Source organism: Dendrobates tinctorius, unplaced genomic scaffold (assembly GCF_039654945.1).
Source record: "Dendrobates tinctorius isolate UK_male_01 unplaced genomic scaffold, ASM3965494v1 ptg000031l, whole genome shotgun sequence".
Classification (NCBI taxonomy): Eukaryota; Metazoa; Chordata; class Amphibia; order Anura; family Dendrobatidae; genus Dendrobates; species Dendrobates tinctorius.
In genome coordinates, this window is record NW_027361699.1 from 9,818,119 (window position 1) to 9,831,090 (window position 12,972).

The 12,972-nt window shown below is 48.7% G+C and overlaps 1 protein-coding gene across 9 annotated transcripts in view; it reads left to right on the plus strand.

The window, feature by feature from the left end:
* Positions 1 to 3,457: 3,457 nt before the first annotated feature.
* The window catches only part of MPDZ (multiple PDZ domain crumbs cell polarity complex component), a 249,883-nt gene continuing 240,368 nt past the window's right edge, over positions 3,458 to 12,972 (plus strand). For all 9 annotated transcript variants that reach the window (XM_073572172.1, XM_073572174.1, XM_073572176.1 and 6 more), the window contains exon 1: positions 3,458 to 3,694. The gene's annotated coding sequence lies outside the window, so the exon portion shown is untranslated. The remainder of the gene's footprint in view (positions 3,695 to 12,972) is intronic.

Here is a 12,972-nt window from a genome sequence, read left to right on the forward strand (position 1 = left end):
ACCATGGAGGACCCCTATACTCAGTGTGATTAGGGCTTACACCATGGAGGACCCCTATACACAGTGTGATTAGGGCTTACACCATGGAGGACCCCTATACACAGTGTGATTAGGGCTTACACCATGGAGGACCCCTATACACAGTGTGATTAGGGCTTACACCATGGAGGACCCCTATATACAGTGTGATTAGGGCTTACACCATGGAGGACCCCTATACTCAGTGTGATTAGTGATTACACCAGAGAGGACCCCTATACACAGTGTGATTAGGGCTTACACCATGGAGGACCCCTATACACAGTGTGATTAGGGCTTACACCATGGAGGACCCCTATACACAGTGTGATTAGGGCTTACACCATGGAGGACCCCTATACACAGTGTGATTAGGGCTTACACCATGGAGGACCCCTATACACAGTGTGATTGGGCTTACACCATGTAGGACCCGTATACACAGTGTGATTAGGGCTTACACCATGGAGGACCCCTATACACAGTGTGATTAGTGATTACACCATGGAGGACCCCTATACACAGTGTGATTAGTGATTCCACCATGGAGGACCCCTATACACAGTGTGATTAGGGCTTACACCATGGAGGACCCCTATACACAGTGTGATTAGGGCTTACACCATGGAGGACCCCTATACACAGTGTGATTAGGGCTTACACCATGGAGGACCCCTATACACAGAGTGATTAGTGATTACACCATGGAGGACCCCTATACACAGAGTGATTAGGGCTTACACCATGGAGGACCCCTATACACAGTGTGATTAGTGATTACACCATGGAGGACCCCTATACACAGTGTGATTAGGGCTTACACCATGGAGGACCCCTATACTCAGTGTGATTAGGGCTTACACCATGGAGGACCCCTATACACAGAGTGATTAGTGATTACACCATGGAGGACCCCTATACACAGAGTGATTAGGGCTTACACCATGGAGGACCCCTATACACTGTGTGATTAGGGCTTACACCATGTTGGACCCCTATACACAGTGTGATTAGTGATTACACCATGGAGGACCCCTATACACAGAGTGATTAGGGCTTACACCATGGAGGACCCCTATACACAGAGTGATTAGGGCTTACACCATGGAGGACCGCTATACACAGAGTGATTAGTGATTACACCATGGAGGACCCCTATACACAGAGTGATTAGTGATTACACCATGGAGGACCCCTATACACAGTGTGATTAGGGCTTACACCATGGAGGACCCCTATACACAGAGTGATTAGTGATTACACCATGGAGGACCCCTATACACAGAGTGATTAGGGCTTACACCATGGAGGACCCCTATACACAATGTGATTAGTGATTACACCATGGAGGACCCCTATACACAGTGTGATTAGGGCTTACACCATGGAGGACCCCTATACTCAGTGTGATTAGGGCTTACACCATGGAGGACCCCTATACACAGAGTGATTAGGGCTTACACCATGGAGGACCCCTGTACACAGAGTGATTAGTGATTACACCATGGAGGACCCCTATACACAGTGTGATTAGGGCTTACACCATGGAGGACCCCTATACTCAGTGTGATTAGGGCTTACACCATGGAGGACCCCTATACACAGAGTGATTAGGGCTTACACCATGGAGGACCCCTATACACAGTGTGATTAGGGCTTACACCATGGAGGACCCCTATACACAGTGTGATTAGTGATTACACCATGGAGGACCCCTATACACAGTGTGATTAGTGATTACACCATGGAGGACCCCTATACACAGTGTGATTAGTGATTACACCATGGAGGACCCCTATACACAGTGTGATTAGGGCTTACACCATGGAGGACCCCTATACACAGTGTGATTAGGGCTTACACCATGGAGGACCCCTATACACAGTGTGATTAGTGATTACACCATGGAGGACCCCTATACACAGTGTGATTAGTGATTACACCATGGAGGACCCCTATACACAGTGTGATTAGTGATTACACCATGGAGGACCCCTATACACAGTGTGATTAGGGCTTACACCATGGAGGACCCCTATACACTGTGTGATTAGGGCTTACACCATGTTGGACCCCTATACACAGTGTGATTAGTGATTACACCATGGAGGACCCCTATACACAGAGTGATTAGGGCTTACACCATGGAGGACCCCTATACACAGAGTGATTAGGGCTTACACCATGGAGGACCGCTATACACAGAGTGATTAGTGATTACACCATGGAGGACCCCTATACACAGAGTGATTAGTGATTACACCATGGAGGACCCCTATACACAGTGTGATTAGGGCTTACACCATGGAGGACCCCTATACACAGAGTGATTAGTGATTACACCATGGAGGACCCCTATACACAGAGTGATTAGGGCTTACACCATGGAGGACCCCTATACACAGTGTGATTAGTGATTACACCATGGAGGACCCCTATACACAGTGTGATTAGGGCTTACACCATGGAGGACCCCTATACTCAGTGTGATTAGGGCTTACACCATGGAGGACCCCTATACACAGAGTGATTAGGGCTTACACCATGGAGGACCCCTGTACACAGAGTGATTAGTGATTACACCATGGAGGACCCCTATACACAGTGTGATTAGGGCTTACACCATGGAGGACCCCTATACTCAGTGTGATTAGGGCTTACACCATGGAGGACCCCTATACACAGAGTGATTAGGGCTTACACCATGGAGGACCCCTATACACAGTGTGATTAGGGCTTACACCATGGAGGACCCCTATACACAGTGTGATTAGTGATTACACCATGGAGGACCCCTATACACAGTGTGATTAGTGATTACACCATGGAGGACCCCTATACACAGTGTGATTAGTGATTACACCATGGAGGACCCCTATACACAGTGTGATTAGGGCTTACACCATGGAGGACCCCTATACTCAGTGTGATTAGGGCTTACACCATGGAGGACCCCTATACACAGTGTGATTAGTGATTACACCATGGAGGACCCCTATACACAGTGTGATTAGTGATTACACCATGGAGGACCCCTATACACAGTGTGATTAGTGATTACACCATGGAGGACCCCTATACACAGTGTGATTAGTGATTACACCATGGAGGACCCCTATACTCAGTGTGATTAGGGCTTACACCATGGAGGACCCCTATACACAGTGTGATTAGGGCTTACACCATGGAGGACCCCTATACACAGTGTGATTAGGGCTTACACCATGGAGGACCCCTATACACAGTGTGATTAGGGCTTACACCATGGAGGACCCCTATACACAGAGTGATTAGTGATTACACCATGGAGGACCCCTATACACAGTGTGATTAGGGCTTACACCATGGAGGACCCCTGTTGTCCACAGGATGCCTTGCCCGATCTCTACTAGGGGCCGTGGCCGAGCTTCCCCCAGCCGACCATAACCCGCAGCAGCCCCCGCCTCCCAAGCAGACGGCTTCTCCTCCCCTTCCAGCCATTGTTCCCCGCCGCAGCCCACCGTATCTCCGGCTCCCCCCGCTCCAGCCGGCAGGCCCCCACTGCCCATGACGTCAGAGCGCTGCCAGCGAGGTGACGTCACGGAGCGTGGACCGCAAGCGGCCCCTGTCCGAGATCTCCCGGCTCCGGTGCTATGTTGTGACGGCGGCGGCAGGACCGGAGCGCTGACATCTACAGGTGGCCGTGCTGGGCTGTGTACAGTTATGTGCTGAGGATGAATGTGGTGGGAGAGGCCGGCTGATACTGGGGAGGTGCTGCCTGTTACTTGTGTGGTGATGATCCCAGTAGTGTATGTGTGGGGTGAAAGGGGCTATGGTGCCAGGCATTTGTGCCCACAGAGGGTGCCCCCCACCAGCCCACTCACTGACATAACCAGGGGTCCGGCTGTGGGTGCCCCAGGGATAGACGCCCACCTTGGCTGTGCAGTGGTCCCCTGTGCCGGTGTGGCCATGGTAGGACAGCGCATTTCCCCTACACGGCGGCACTGCAGCCCGTCACTGTCTGCAGCCTGTCGCTCTGTGTGTGGGGTCTGTATTGCTGTGCTTTGGATTCTTGCGCTATGTACTTCTACAAGAACACATCCTCTTCTCTCCTAAGCCTGTGTTCACTCTGCGGTTTACGGTTGGGGGGTTTTGGCCGCAGCCCGGGAGAACAGGAGTGCTGGGGGCTGTTGGCTGCGGTGATGCCGGTGGGGTCGCTGTGTGCTTTATCACACGTAGTTTTCGGCTGTATCTGCCTATGTGAAGTGGCCTTCAAAACACCATTGTCGTTGAGCCCCCACAAATATGAGTCTATGGGTATAGTGTCCGAGAGGGCACCCAGAGACCCCATCTGACCATTACCGCCAATGTGCACATACCCCCAAATCCTGTGCTACTGACCATAGACTACAGCGCCGTGTGCACACAGTCTTACACCTGCAGGCGTGGCCACAAGGTTTGGTATTCTCAAAGTACGGTACATTCCCACGATTTGTACGCATAGTGGACGTGGGAGTTCTAGAAATCCCATCCACTATGCTGTAACATCTGGAAAACCCGCAGCAATTACACATACCCATACAGTTTGATACTTTAGATCTTTTCGTCATATGTTTCTGAGGTACAATTCTAAGCATTTCATAAGATTCACCACTTGTATTGACAAATACACCAAGTTTACTCAAAGGCTCAATATTTACAGTGTCGTCCCTTTTTTTCCAATACTTGTGCTATGTGCCCTGATGTGGACAGTAGGGTATCAACCAGGTCTGTGGAGTCGGTAAGCCACTGACTCAGACTGCACAGCGCTGCCTCACTACTGATCATGTACAGAAAGTGCAGCACAGAGTCATCTCCACTAAAAGACGAGATCCTTAGATCAGGAACAGAACAGACATTTCATAACTTTCCCATATTTCTTCCCCATTCCTCAGCAGCCACAGAGATTCCTGCTCAGCAGAGATGTCGGGCCAGGCGTCTTGCCCAGGCTGATGCTAGGCGTCTGGTTGCTCTCTCAGGCTGTGCTGTAACACTGTAACACCATGTCTGAGTCAGCAGCAAGCAGACGCTCCAGGGACTAAGTCCTGTATTTTGCCTACTTAGCAAGCCCGTGGGACGACCTCTCATTGGAGGTCGGATGTCACATGCGCAGGTCCCGTTCCTGCTCTGATTGGTCCACTGGGAAGGTCCCGGAAGGACGCCGCTATAAAAGAGTCGCATGGCCGCTCGGCCATGCGCTAGTATAGACTCTTGTGGCTCATGGTGTGTATGATGACGGATGTTTGTTACTGCGAATGACTCATTATGAAACCCCTACCCTTGGTTGTGTCTTGTTAGGGCTTAGAGGTTAGAGTCAGCGCCTGTCAGTGGCTAGCTATACGCCACAGTGAATCCCAGTCTTCTGGACTTTTTAGCGTCCGATTGTGCCTCCCTGTTCAGGGCACTGTCGTACCGCGCCAAGTAGCAGTAACCGCCAGTGCAACGCCGTGCACAACTCTAGCGCTTTCCTTCCCACCCTGGGTGGTTAGTGGCGTCCGCCGAAGCGGTACTGTGCGCACTTGGCGCGATTGTATATATTCCATCCTTTTGCTTGCACTGCAGCCGCGGCGCCGAGCGATGATGGTCTAGATGAACTCTAGTCCTGTGCCACTGGGACAGAGCTCTGTGACCTCTAATTAGCACTCACTCAGCCGAGCTCTGTGAGTTGAACAGGCTCTGGCGTCTGTTTTAGCGGCTCTGTGGAGCAACAGAGTTCGCTTCCATTCACACTGGGTGAAGTTAACTTACGTGTCAGCAAGCGTTCACCCACCATCTAGTTCCGCCATTACTCAGCAGCAGGTTCCATCTCTGCACGGTGGACCCCGGGCTGCGATAGCACCTCATATCTCCTTTTATTTGGTACGTTCCGCAGGCCCTAACAATGAAAATGTGTCAGTCTCAACTCTTGGCCGCTTCTAATCCCCGAATCCCTGTGGGGTGAACATGGCAGGTCCCTGTGTCTTACCGGCCCCTAACTCGTAGGGGTACACAGTGAGATTATCAAGATGCTTCACGATCGCCATCTTCTCTCCATTCTGGTTCATTTCAGCACCATATGGCTACATTCCTGACTAGCCGGTTCTCAAGGCATCCTCTGTGTGGACTGCTTGCCTCTCCCCACCAGCACTATCTTCCTACCTGTTATACTATGCAGTTCTTATTAGTTCTGGAGCGTCTTTAGCACTTTTGTTGTCGTTTATTGAGCACTTTTTCAAATTTTTTTATAGCTTTATTCCAGCATTTTAGTGGCATCTTTATTTATTTTTTTTTTACTGGCATTTTATGGTCTTTTTTGTTTAACTTACTCCATGCAACAATGAAGTAACCTTCCCATTGACTTCCATTATAAAATATACTGTAAGGCAGTTCAGCAAACTCCTGAAGAATGATCAGCTCACTTCTTGTCTATTGGTTGTCAAAACCAAAGGTGATCCTTATACTGAACACCTGTCTATTTCTGGAATGATTCAATCACTTTTCTAATGTTCATTAAAGCACCACTCCAGCATTTTTATTTTTCTTGCAGCCCTGGAGTGGTACCACTGATCTAAGGTCTCTGACCATGGTCCTATACTTACCTGCCGCTGTCTTCACCTTCTACCACCGCCTCTCTAGCCAGTCTTCGGCAGGTTGTGACCTTCCCGATTGAGGTCACTTTTCAATGAAAGCCTCGTTCTGGCTCTCGTAGAGGTCTATTGAGCGCTTGTGACTGTTACTTCTGACTTCCGGTCAGTCAGAAGTTACGACACTGATAAAAGGTGAAGATGGCAGCAGGTAAGTATGAGACTAGGGTCAGGGACCTTAGATGAGTAGCACCACTCCAATGCTGGAAAAACATGCTTGGGTGGTATCTACTATTCCGTCTCAAGCAGGGAGAACAGAACCCAGCACATGAAACGGCAGTTACTGATGTCATCCTGTTTCAGGGCAGTGACGTCCATTTCGGAGGCTGGTCTGGTGTCTGTTCTCCCTGTATGCCCTGTTCCCAGTGTGAACTGACAATGCATTCTCTCGCCTGCTCGTCACTTAACTGTAGACGGATTGCAGTGTCGGTGAGCATTCTAAGGACTATAGCGCAGTGAGCACATACTGAGCATGTGTCGGACTTGACAGCCCGCACATGCTCAGTAGAGCAGTGACGAGCCCAGCCCCTGAAACGGACATCGATGATGATTCATCTTTTCAGGGTGGGGGCAACTACTGTAGCCTCGGCCCCCTGATGACATCTTGTTTGAGAATGCCCATTGCTTTCTCAAATACACAAAACATCATTGGAAGTAAAAAAAAAAAAAAGACAGTAAGTAGAGTAGGCGCAGAAGGGACATTTTTAGTTGAAGTACATTAGAAAAGGGGTGACATTATTAAATAGATAGACATTTAGAAAGAAACTCACCTTTGGTATTTATTGGGCCCATTAAAGGGATTGTCCGGTCTGAAGCTACAAGTCTGCAGTCACTCTATGTGACTGCAGACTAGTGAATCCTCACATCGTGTGCACTGTGTGCTGTGAGGATTCTCCAGCGACCTAGTGAGATATCCTGACATGAGATGCCCTGTGTGCACACGACCTAGTGAGATATCCTGACATGAGATGCCCTGTGTACACACGACCTAGTGAGGTATCCTGACATGAGATTCCCTGTGTGCACACGGCCTAGTGAGATATCATGACATGAGATGCCCTGTGTGCACACGACCTAGTGAAGTATCCTGACATGAGATTCCCTGTGTGCACACGGCCTAGTGAGATATCCTGACATGAGATGCCCTGTGTGCACACGACCTAGTGAGGTATCCTGACATGAGATGCCGTGTGCACACGGCCTAGTGAGATATCCTGACATGAGATGCCCTGTGTGCACACGACCTAGTGAGATATCCTGACATGAGATGCCCTGTGTGCACACGACCTAGTGAGGTATCCTGACATGAGATTCCCTGTGTGCACACGGCCTAGTGAGATATCATGACATGAGATGCCCTGTGTGCACACGACCTAGTGAAGTATCCTGACATGAGATTCCCTGTGTGCACACGGCCTAGTGAGATATTCTGACATGAGATGCCCTTTGTGCACACGACCTAGTGAGGTATCCTGACATGAGATGCCCTGTGTGCACAGACCTAGTGAAGTATCCTGACATGAGATTCCCTGTGTGCACACGACCTAGTGAAGTATCCTGACATGAGATTCCCTGTGTGCACACGACCTAGTGAAGTATCCTGACATGAGATTCCCTGTGTGCACACGACCTAGTGAGGTATCCTGACATGAGATGCCCTGTGTGCACACGACCTAGTGAGATATCCTGACGTGAGATGCCCTGTGTGCACACGACCTAGTGAGATATCCTGACATGAGATGCCCTGTGTGCACATGACCTAGTGAGATATCCTGACATGAGATGCCCTGTGTGCACACGACCTAGTGAGATATCCTGACATGAGATGCCCTGTGTGCACACGACCTAGTGAGGTATCCTGACATGAGATGCTCTGTGTGCACATGGCTTAGGCCGGGGTCACACTGGTGAGGAATACGGGAGAGTGAGAGGCGCTAAAAGCACGCATTAGACACGGACCAATGATTCTCTATGGGGTCACTCGCACCAGCCGTATATTTCTCATCCGTATTCTACACTCCGTGCCACTCGCAGCTTGCTGCGATTGTCAGCGTACTACGGCCGTAATACGCCAATGCAAGTCTATGGGTGCGCAAAAAATACGGATTACACACGGACCACACGTGTGACCTGCGAGAAATACGCACCAGGTGTCTTTTAGCAAAGCCGGCAATTCAGTGCGCTATACAGTAAACTCACACTGACAGTTTTAATAAAGAAATGAAAGAATAGATATAGACACATAGAATACATATATATATATATATATATATATATATATATATATATATATAAGCATTCTATGTGTCTATATCTATTCTTTCATTTCTTTATTAAAACTGTCATAGGGCTCCATTATATGTCCATTTTGCAAGCCTGCGAGAAAATCTCGCCATACGGATGCCATACGGATTACATACGGATGCTGACATGCGCAAAATACGCGACCACACCTTGATTACGGATGACATACGGAGCACTGTTTAGGGGTCTGTCATCCGTATTACGCAAGTAAAATACTGACTGTATTTTGCGCAGGTTAGTGTGACTCCAGCCTTAGTGAGATATCCTGACATGAGATGCCCTGTGCGCACACGGCCTAGCGAGATATCCTGACATGAGATGCCCTGTGTGCACAGAACCTAGTGAGATATCCTGACATGAGATGCCCTTTGTGCACACCTTGTGAGGTATCCTGACATGAGATGCCCTGTGTGCACAGAACCTAGTGAGATATCCTGACATGAGATGCCCTGTGTGCACACGACCTAGTGAGGTATCCTGACATGAAATGCCCTGTGTGCACACGACCTAGTGAGGTATCCTGACATGAGATGCTCTGTGTGCACATGGCTTAGTGAGATATCCTGACATGAGATGCCCTGTGCGCACACTGCCTAGCGAGATATCCTGACATGAGATGCCCTGTGTGCACAGAATCTAGTGAGATATCCTGACATGAGATGCCCTGTGTGCACACCTTGTGAGGTATCCTGACATGAGATGCCCTGTGTGCACAGAACCTAGTGAGATATCCTGACATGAGATGCCCTGTGTGCACAGAACCTAGTGAGATATCCTGACATGAGATGCCCTGTGTGCACACGACCTAGTGAGGTATCCTGACATGAGATGCCCTGTGTGCACACGACCTAGTGAGATATCCTGACATGAGATGCCCTGTGTGCACACGACCTAGTGAGATATCCTGACATGAGATGCCCTGTGTGCACACGACCTAGTGAGATATCCTGACATGAGATTCCCTGTGTGCACACGACCTAGTGAGATATCCTGACATGAGATGCCCTGTGTGCACACGACCTAGTGAGGTATCCTGACATGAGATGCCCTGTGTGCACACGACCTAGTGAGATATCCTGACGTGAGATATCCTGACATGAGATGCCCTGTGTGCACACGACCTAGTGAGATATCCTGACATGAGATTCCCTGTGTGCACACGACCTAGTGAGATTTCCTGACATGAGATGCCCTGTGTGCACACGGCCTAGTGAGATATCCTGACATGAGATGCCCTGTGTGCACACGACCTAGTGAGATATCCTGACATGAGAGTCCCTGTGTGCACACGACCTAGTGAGATATCCTGACATGAGAGTCCCTGTGTGCACACGACCTAGTGAGATATCCTGACATGAGAGTCCCTGTGTGCACACGACCTAGTGAGATATCCTGACATGAGATGCCCTGTGTGCACACGACCTAGTGAGATATCCTGACATGAGATGCCCTGTGTGCACACGACCTAGTGAGATATCCTGACATGAGATGCCCTGTGTGCACACGACCTAGTGAGATATCCTGACATGAGATGCCCTGTGTGCACACGACCTAGTGAGATATCCTGACATGAGATTCCCTGTGTGCACACGACCTAGTGAGATATCCTGACATGAGATTCCCTGTGTGCACACGACCTAGTGAGATATCCTGACATGAGATGCCCTGTGTGCACACGACCTAGTGAGATATCCTGACATGAGAGTCCCTGTGTGCACACGACCTAGTGAGATTTCCTGACATGAGAGTCCCTGTGTGCACACGACCTAGTGAGATTTCCTGACATGAGATGCCCTGTGTGCACACGACCTAGTGAGATATCCTGACATGAGATGCCCTGTGTGCACACGACCTAGTGAGATATCCTGACATGAGATTCCCTGTGTGCACACGACCTAGTGAGGTTTCCTGACATGAGATTCCCTGTGTGCACACGACCTAGTGAGATATCCTGACATGAGATGCCCTGTGTGCACACGACCTAGTGAGATATCCTGACATGAGATGCCCTGTGTGCACACGACCTAGTGAGATATCCTGACATGAGAGTCCCTGTGTGCACACGACCTAGTGAGATATCCTGACATGAGAGTCCCTGTGTGCACACGACCTAGTGAGATATCCTGACATGAGATGCCCTGTGTGCACACGACCTAGTGAGATATCCTGACATGAGATGCCCTGTGTGCACACGACCTAGTGAGGTATCCTGACATGAGATGCCGTGTGCACACGGCCTAGTGAGATATCCTGACATGAGAGTCCCTGTGTGCACACGACCTAGTGAGATATCCTGACATGAGATGCCCTGTGTGCACACGACCTAGTGAGATATCCTGACATGAGATGCCCTGTGTGCACACGACCTAGTGAGATATCCTGACATGAGAGTCCCTGTGTGCACACGACCTAGTGAGATTTCCTGACATGAGAGTCCCTGTGTGCACACGACCTAGTGAGATTTCCTGACATGAGATGCCCTGTGTGCACACGACCTAGTGCGATTTCCTGACATGAGATGCCCTGTGTGCACACGACCTAGTGAAGTATCCTGAACCAATACAACCGTCCTTCCCCGTTTTCCAAGACTTTAATAATTATTTCATGAAGTTGGTTGTTTGCTCAGTTAGCAGCGCCTGGAAATAGTTCCAGAAGTGTATACTAGTGATAAGGATGTTGGCACACACAGACAAGAGATTGTAGAGCTGACAGTAATTACTGAGTGATCATTAGTCAAACATAAGGTGGAGGGCACAGCTCCTGCAGGACCCCCTGGAGACGGTGTTATCTCTATATTATTATCACATAGAACAGATTAAGCACCTAATTAACTTTGTGACACCAGAAATGTTTCTCTGGACCTTCACTTTAACTCTTTAATGGTCTAATATAGGGGGCAAACCTCTAAATGGTTAACAGGCTGCTGTTCATAAAGCCACCTTCATATCCCATTTGCCAAGTGTCATCCTAGTGTGAGGTAAAGACATATGGCATTAAAGCCTATTACCGAATCAAGTGTGCTATGTTTAGAAGGTTGTGTCTGTGCCGGCGTCTTCCCCGGAACTTACACGGAGGATTCTCTATTTGCAGATGGACACTTTTATTGGTTAGACATGAAGACATTTTCTCCCTGAAATCTTAACAAAACCTAAAATGCTATGGATGTCGTGTCCTCTGTAAGACCTCATTCAGACGTCAGGGATTTTTCTCACATGGCAAGAATGCATCTGTGCTCATCAGTATTTTGGATGCGAGTTTCGTCAGTATTTGGTCAGTGTTTCCTACTTGATTTTCTTGTACACAAAAAAAAATTGCAAAATTTTTCTACTAATTACAATACTAAAAAGTGATTTGATCAGAATGGCCTGCGGAGTAAGTGACACATCACTGGAATCAGGGTCTCTGTTTCTATGTTATGCTGCTCCTATGTGGTGTAGCAAAAAGCTGCTGACAGATTCCCTGTGAGTTCTGTTAAATGTACTAAATGATGGAACATTGATCTCATTGTTTCTGGCATGAAATGTAAAGGCATCATGTGTTGTTTGATACGTTCGTCAGCAGTGTTAGCAGGTTGGCTGCACCAGTGTCACGAGAACCACATAACTTGCAATTACTCTGAACAGCTATGTGTGCCTCGGGGTCACATTTCTTTCATTGCTATTCTAAAGTATAGCTTTACCTTTGCTCAGCGTAAGGTTAAAGGAAATGTCCGGCAACGACAAAACAACTCATGTAGGCTCCTAAAGTAGAACATGACTTATTAATATGCTTCTATTCTAATTATCATTACAGAAAGTCAATTCAGATGAGTGTAGTTTCTGTGTAACGTAGGTGCCGTCCTACTGAGCAAGAGAGGGGCCATGTGTTATACGGACCCTCTGTGCGTATAGGGCGGGAAGAAGCCGAAGGGGACATGCCTCATGGGAGGTGGTGGTGCTGGTTGGGAAATAGAGCTGGAGTGACAGAGGCTACAGATTTGCATATCAGTTCAATAGATGATTTCTCTGTA